Source organism: Papaver somniferum, chromosome 5 (assembly GCF_003573695.1).
Source record: "Papaver somniferum cultivar HN1 chromosome 5, ASM357369v1, whole genome shotgun sequence".
In the NCBI taxonomy this organism is placed as follows: Eukaryota; Viridiplantae; Streptophyta; class Magnoliopsida; order Ranunculales; family Papaveraceae; genus Papaver; species Papaver somniferum.
This window is the reverse complement of record NC_039362.1, coordinates 1019435-1028596: the sequence shown is the minus strand read 5'-3', so window position 1 is coordinate 1028596 and position 9162 is coordinate 1019435.

Below are 9162 nucleotides of genomic sequence, written 5' to 3'. Positions count from 1 at the left end.
GCAACCTATTATGGAACTCAGCTTGCAAGATTACCATATACATACCCAATGTTCTCGTCCAGGTGAGGTTTTTGATGTCAAATATCAGATTGGATGGATCCTGAGTGGATTCTGCAACCTATTATGGAACTCATCTTACCAAATTACCATATACAGACCCAATGTTCTCGTCCAGGTGAGGTTTTTGATGTCAAATATCAGATAGGATGATTCTGCAACCTATTATGGAACTCAAATTGCAAGATTACCATATACAAACCCAATGTTCTTGTCCAGGTGAGGTTTGAAATGTCAAATATCAGATTGGATGATTCTTCAACCTATTATGGAACTCAGCTTGCAAGATTACCATATACAGACCCAATGTTCTCGTCCAGGTGAGGTTTTTGATGTCAAATATCAGATTGGATGGATCCGAGGTGGATTCTACAAACTATTATGGAACTCAGCTTGCAAGGTTACCATATACAGAACCAATGTTCTCGTCCAGGTGAGGTTTTTGATGTCAAATATCAGATTGGATGGATCCTGAGTGGATTCTGCAACCTATTATGGAACTCATCTTACCAGATTACCATATATAGACTCAATGTTCTCGTCCAGGTGAGGTTTTTGATGTCAAATATCAGATTGGATGATTCTGCAACCTATTATGGAACTGAGCTTGCCAAGATTACCATATACAAACCCAATGTTCTTGTCCAGGTGACGTTTGAAATGTCAAATATCAGATTGGATGGTTCTGCAACCTATTATGGAACTCAGCTTGCAAGATTACCATATACAGACCCAATGTTCTCGTCCAGGTGAGGTTTTTGATGTCAAATATCAGATTGGATGAATCCTGAGTGGATTCTGCAACCTATTATGGAACTCAGCTTGCAAGATTACCATATACATACCCAATGTTCTCGTCCAGGTGAGGTTTTTGATGTCAAATATCAAATTGGATGGATGCTTAGTGGATTCTGCAACCTATTATGGAACTCAACTTGCAAAATTACCATATACATACCCAATGTTCTCGTCCAAGTGAGGTTTTTGATGTCAAATATCAGATTGTATGGATCCTGAGTGGATTCTGCAACCTATTATGGAACTCATCTTACCAAATTACCATATACAGACCCAATGTTCTCGTCCAGGTGAGGTTTTTGATGTCAAATATCAGATTGGATGATTATGTAACCTATTATGGAACTCAGCTTGCAAGATTACCATATACAAACCCAATGTTCTTGTCCAGGTGAGGTTTGAAATGTCAAATATCATATTGGATGATTCTGCAACCTATTATGGAACTAAGCTTGCAAGATTACCATATACAGACCCAATGTTCTCGTCCAGGTGAGGCTTTTGATGTCAAGTATTAGATTGGATGGATCCGAGGTGGATTCTACAAGCTATTATGGAACTCAGCTTGCAAGGTTACCATATACAGACCCAATGTTCTCGTCCAGGTGAGGTTTTTGATGTCAAATATCAGATTGGATGGATCCTGAGTTGATTCTGCAACCTATTATGGATCTCATCTTACCAGATTACCATATATAAACCCAATGTTCTCGTCCAGGTGAGGTTTTTGATGTCAAATATCATATTGAATGATTCTGCAACCTATTATGGAACTCATCTTGCAAGATTACCATATACAAACCCAATGTCCTTGTCTAGGTGACGTTTGAAATGTCAAATATCAGATTGGATGGTTCTGCAACCTATTATGGAACTCAGCTTGCAAGATTACCATATACAGACCCAATGTTCTCGTCCAGGTGAGGTTTGAAATGTTAAATATCAGATTGGACGATTCTGCAATCTATTATGGAACTCATCTTGCAAGATTACCATATACAGACCCAATGTTCTCGTCCAGGTGAGGTTTTTGATGTCAAATATCATATTGGATGGATCTTGAGTGGATTCTGCAACTATTATGGAACTCATCTTACCAGATTACCATATACAGACCCAATGTTCTCGTCCAGGTGACGTTTTTGATGTCAAAATATTAGATTGGATGGATCCTGAATGGATTCTGCAACCTATTATGGAACTCAGCTTGCAAGATTACCATATACAAGCCCAATGTTCTCATCCAGGTGAGGTTTTTGATGTCAAATATCAGATTTGATGGATCCTGAGTGGATTCTGCAACCTATTATGGAACCCAGCTTGCAAGATTACCATATACATACCAAATATTCTCGTCCATGTAAGGTTTTTGATGTCAAATATCAAATTGGATGGATCCTTAGTGGATTCGGCAACCTATTATGGAACTCAGCTTGCAATATTACCATATACATACCCAATGTTCTCGTCCAGGTGAGGTTTTTGATGTCAAATATCAGATTGGATGGATCCTGAGTGGATTCTGCAACCTATTATGGAACTCATCTTACCAAATTACCATATACAGACCCAATGTTCTTGTCCAGGTGAGGTTTGAAATGTCAAATATCAGATTGGATGATTCTTGAACCTATTATGGAACTCAGCTTGCAAGATTACCATATACAGACCCAATGTTCTCGTCCAGGTGAGGTTTTTGATGTCAAATATCAGATTGGATGAATCCTGAGTGGATTCTGCAACCTATTATGGAACTCAGCTTGCAAGATTACCATATACATACCCAATGTTCTCGTCCAGGTGAGGTTTTTGATGTCAAATATCAAATTGGATGGATGCTTAGTGGATTCTGCAACCTATTATGGAACTCAACTTGCAAAATTACCATATACATACCCAATGTTCTCGTCCAAGTGAGGTTTTTGATGTCAAATATCAGATTGTATGGATCCTGAGTGGATTCTGCAACCTATTATGGAACTCATCTTACCAAATTACCATATACAGACCCAATGTTCTCGTCCAGGTGAGGTTTTTGATGTCAAATATCAGATTGGATGATTATGTAACCTATTATGGAACTCAGCTTGCAAGATTACCATATACAAACCCAATGTTCTTGTCCAGGTGAGGTTTGAAATGTCAAATATCATATTGGATGATTCTGCAACCTATTATGGAACTAAGCTTGCAAGATTACCATATACAGACCCAATGTTCTCGTCCAGGTGAGGCTTTTGATGTCAAGTATTAGATTGGATGGATCCGAGGTGGATTCTACAAGCTATTATGGAACTCAGCTTGCAAGGTTACCATATACAGACCCAATGTTCTCGTCCAGGTGAGGTTTTTGATGTCAAATATCAGATTGGATGGATCCTGAGTTGATTCTGCAACCTATTATGGATCTCATCTTACCAGATTACCATATATAAACCCAATGTTCTCGTCCAGGTGAGGTTTTTGATGTCAAATATCATATTGAATGATTCTGCAACCTATTATGGAACTCATCTTGCAAGATTACCATATACAAACCCAATGTCCTTGTCTAGGTGACGTTTGAAATGTCAAATATCAGATTGGATGGTTCTGCAACCTATTATGGAACTCAGCTTGCAAGATTACCATATACAGACCCAATGTTCTCGTCCAGGTGAGGTTTGAAATGTTAAATATCAGATTGGACGATTCTGCAATCTATTATGGAACTCATCTTGCAAGATTACCATATACAGACCCAATGTTCTCGTCCAGGTGAGGTTTTTGATGTCAAATATCATATTGGATGGATCTTGAGTGGATTCTGCAACTATTATGGAACTCATCTTACCAGATTACCATATACAGACCCAATGTTCTCGTCCAGGTGACGTTTTTGATGTCAAAATATTAGATTGGATGGATCCTGAATGGATTCTGCAACCTATTATGGAACTCAGCTTGCAAGATTACCATATACAAGCCCAATGTTCTCATCCAGGTGAGGTTTTTGATGTCAAATATCAGATTTGATGGATCCTGAGTGGATTCTGCAACCTATTATGGAACCCATCTTGCAAGATTACCATATACATACCAAATATTCTCGTCCAGGTAAGGTTTTTAATGTCAAATATCAAATTGGATGGATCCTTAGTGGATTCGGCAACCTATTATGGAACTCAGCTTGCAATATTACCATATACATACCCAATGTTCTCGTCCAGGTGAGGTTTTTGATGTCAAATATCAGATTGGATGGATCCTGAGTGGATTCTGCAACCTATTATGGAACTCATCTTACCAAATTACCATATACAGACCCAATGTTCTTGTCCAGGTGAGGTTTGAAATGTCAAATATCAGATTGGATGATTCTTGAACCTATTATGGAACTCAGCTTGCAAGATTACCATATACAGACCCAATGTTCTCGTCCAGGTGAGGTTTTTGATGTCAAATATCAGATTGGATGAATCCTGAGTGGATTCTGCAACCTATTATGGAACTCAGCTTGCAAGATTACCATATACATACCCAATGTTCTCGTCCAGGTGAGGTTTTTGATGTCAAATATCAAATTGGATGGATGCTTAGTGGATTCTGCAACCTATTATAGAACTCAACTTGCAAAATTACCATATACATACCCAATGTTCTCGTCCAAGTGAGGTTTTTGATGTCAAATATCAGATTGTATGGATCCTGAGTGGATTCTGCAACCTATTATGGAACTCATCTTACCAAATTACCATATACAGACCCAATGTTCTCGTCCAGGTGAGGTTTTTGATGTCAAATAACAGATTGGATGATTATGTAACCTATTATGGAACTCAGCTTGCAAGATTACCATATACAAACCCAATGTTCTTGTCCAGGTGAGGTTTGAAATGTCAAATATCATATTGGATGATTCTGCAACCTATTATGGAACTAAGCTTGCAAGATTACCATATACAGACCCAATGTTCTCGTCCAGGTGAGGCTTTTGATGTCAAGTATTAGATTGGATGGATCCGAGGTGGATTCTACAAGCTATTATGGAACTCAGCTTGCAAGGTTACCATATACAGACCCAATGTTCTCGTCCAGGTGAGGTTTTTGATGTCAAATATCAGATTGGATGGATCCTAAGTTGATTCTGCAACCTATTATGGAACTCATCTTACCAGATTACCATATATAAACCCAATGTTCTCGTCCAGGTGAGGTTTTTGATGTCAAATATCATATTGAATGATTCTGCAACCTATTATGGAACTCATCTTGCAAGATTACCATATACAAACCCAATGTCCTTGTCTAGGTGACGTTTGAAATGTCAAATATCAGATTGGATGGTTCTGCAACCTATTATGGAACTCAGCTTGCAAGATTACCATATACAGACCCAATGTTCTCGTCCAGGTGAGGTTTGAAATGTTAAATATCAGATTGGACGATTCTGCAATCTATTATGGAACTCATCTTGAAAGATTACCATATACAGACCCAATGTTCTCGTCCAGGTGAGGTTTTTGATGTCAAATATCATATTGGATGGATCTTGAGTGGATTCTGCAACTATTATGGAACTCATCTTACCAGATTACCATATACAGACCCAATGTTCTCGTCCAGGTGACGTTTTTGATGTCAAAATATTAGATTGGATGGATCCTGAATGGATTCTGCAACCTATTATGGAACTCAGCTTGCAAGATTACCATATACAAGCCCAATGTTCTCATCCAGGTGAGGTTTTTGATGTCAAATATCAGATTTGATGGATCCTGAGTGGATTCTGCAACCTATTATGGAACCCATCTTGCAAGATTACCATATACATACCAAATATTCTCGTCCAGGTAAGGTTTTTAATGTCAAATATCAAATTGGATGGATCCTTAGTGGATTCGGCAACCTATTATGGAACTCAGCTTGCAATATTACCATATACATACCCAATGTTCTCGTCCAGGTGAGGTTTTTGATGTCAAATATCAGATTGGATGGATCCTGAGTGGATTCTGCAACCTATTATGGAACTCATCTTACCAAATTACCATATATAGACCCAATGTTCTTGTCCAGGTGAGGTTTGAAATGTCAAATATCAGATTGGATGATTCTTGAACCTATTATGGAACTCAGCTTGCAAGATTACCATATACAGACCCAATGTTCTCGTCCAGGTGAGGTTTTTGATGTCAAATATCAGATTGGATGGATCCGAGGTGGATTCTACAAACTATTATGGAACTCAGCTTGCAAGGTTACCATATACAGAACCAATGTTCTCGTCCAAGTGAGGTTTTTGATGTCAAATATCAGATTGGATGGATCCTGAGTGGATTCTGCAACCTATTATGGAACTCATCTTACCAGATTACCATATATAGACTCAATGTTCTCGTCCAGGTGAGGTTTTTGATGTCAAATATCAGATTGGATGAATCCTGAGTGGATTCTGAACCTATTATGGAACTCAGCTTGCAAGATTACAATATACATACCCAATGTTCTCGTCCAGGTGAGGTTTTTGATGTCAAATATCAGATTGGATGAATCCTGAGTGGATTCTGCAACCTATTATGGAACTCAGCTTGCAAGATTACCATATACATACCCAATGTTCTCGTCCAGGTGAGGTTTTTGATGTCAAATATCAAATTGGATGAATCCTTAGTGGATTCTGCAACCTATTATGGAACTCAACTTGCAAAATTACCATATACATACCCAATGTTCTCGTCCAAGTGAGGTTTTTGATGTCAAATATCAGATTGTATGGATCCTGAGTGGATTCTGCAACCTATTATGGAACTCATCTTACCAAATTACCATATACAGACCCAATGTTCTCGTCCAGGTGAGGTTTTTGATGTCAAATATCAGATTGGATGATTATGTAACCTATTATGGAACTCAGCTTGCAAGATTACCATATACAAACCCAATGTTCTTGTCCAGGTGAGGTTTGAAATGTCAAATATCATATTGGATGATTCTGCAACCTATTATGGAACTAAGCTTGCAGGATTACCATATACAGACCCAATGTTCTCGTCCAGGTGAGGCTTTTGATGTCAAATATTAGATTGGATGGATCCGAGGTGGATTCTACAAGCTATTATGGAACTCAGCTTGCAAGGTTACCATATACAGACCCAATGTTCTCGTCCAGGTGAGGTTTTTGATGTCAAATATCAGATTGGATGGATCCTGAGTTGATTCTGCAACCTATTATGGAACTCATCTTACCAGATTACCATATATGAACCCAATGTTCTCGTCCAGGTGAGGTTTTTGATGTCAAATATCATATTGAATGATTCTGCAACCTATTATGGAACTCATCTTGCAAGATTACCATATACAAACCCAATGTCCTTGTCTAGGTGACGTTTGAAATGTCAAATATCATATTGGATGGTTCTGCAACCTATTATGGAACTCAGCTTGCAAGATTACCATATACAGACCCAATGTTCTCGTCCAGGTGAGGTTTTTGATGTCAAATATCAGATTGGATGGATCCCAGGTGGATGCCACAAACTATTATGGAACTCATCTTACAAGATTACCATATACAGACCCAATATTCTCGTCCAGGTGAGTTTTTGATGTCATATATCAGATTGGATGGATCCGAGGTGGATTCGGCAACCTATTATAGAACTCAGCTTGCAAGGTTACCATATACAGACCCAATGTTCTCGTCCAGGTGAGGTTTTTGATGTCAAATATCAGATTAGATGGATTCTGAGTGGATTATGCAACCTATTATGGAACTCAGCTTGCAAGATTACCATATATAGACCCAATGTTCTCGTCCAGGTGAGGTTTTTCATGTCAAATATCAGATTGGATGGATCCGAGGTGGATTCTGCAACCTATTATGGAACTGAGCTTGAAAGATTACCATATACAGATGTTGGATCAGAATCTCGCAACAATTCTGTCTCAGCGAAGTTATCAATGGTACAGCACAATAGCGTCGTAGAACAATTTCAGAAACGACGTCAGCAAGGATCATGAGAAAGATGTGATAGTCCTGCGAAAATTAGAGAGCTTGCGAAATTAACATTTGTAAGGTTGCAAGAATGTCGCAAACCATATCCGAAAATAAAGGACAGATTAGCTGTCATCCACTATGTATTTCCTTATAAATAGTCATTCGAGTTGTAAAGGAGTGAGAGATCTTTTTGAGTAAGAAACAAGTAAATAAGAGAGAGAAAGTTCAGTGCAGAGATCAATCTTGACTTCTTTATCTTTCTTGTAAGAACATTCAAAAGTGAATCAATAAAATTAAGAATATAAACTTAAAAATGAGTTGATCAACAATGAAATCGTATGAGGGGTGTAGTGTAGGATTTCCTGCAACTACATAATGGCGCTAGAAACAGGGAATTGAAGATCGAAAGTTGAAGATTGTGGATTGAGAATATTGAAATCAAGAAAGTGATTAAATAAATCAGTGAATCAGTTAGAAGAAAGATGAGTAGAATTAATGAAAATGGCAAAAGATTGGAGTGTAATATGATAACAAAAAGCTTGATTAATGAATTCCATGAAAACATCAAAGGAAGAATGCATAAACGAAATTTTGAAGGAAAGAAAGTTATGGCGGTAGAAAAATATCACCCTTGAAAGATTGGGAATAGCAAAAAATTGCATTCGTGGCGGAAAAAATACCAAAAGAAAATTTGAACCATACATCTCTATTGGTCATCACAGTGCCTATTACACGAAAAGAGAAGGAGACAACAATAAAATCCAAAGGAGAATGGATGTTGAACAGAACTTTAATCGATACAGGAAGTTCAGTTGATATAATATTTTATCATGCATTCCGGGGAATGGGATTTAAAGACGAAGAAATGTCCAGTTCAATATATTTTGTTCACGGCTTTGGAAAATCCACAACAAAACCTAAAGGAGAAATAGTGGTACGAATTCCACTTGGAGAAATCGAAACACATGTAACATTGTGCATGGTGGATATGGAATCTCGATATAATATGTTATTAGGAAGATCATGGATACATGCGATAAAAGCTGTGGTATCAACGTTGCATCAATGTATTAAATTCCCCACTCCAATTGGAATAGGTGAAATCAGAGAAGATATTGACAATGCGAAATTATGTCATCAAATTGAAGTAAAACATTATGAAGAACAAGCAAAAAAGAAATAATTTCGCAGAAAATTGGCAAAAGAAGCAAAGAAGGAAGAAGAATTTAGAGTATATATGATAAGGGAAAAAAAAGGCAAAGGAATACCCAACGAAATTTCGGAAGAAGGGGAAAGACCCATAAAAGCAATAAAATAACCAACAC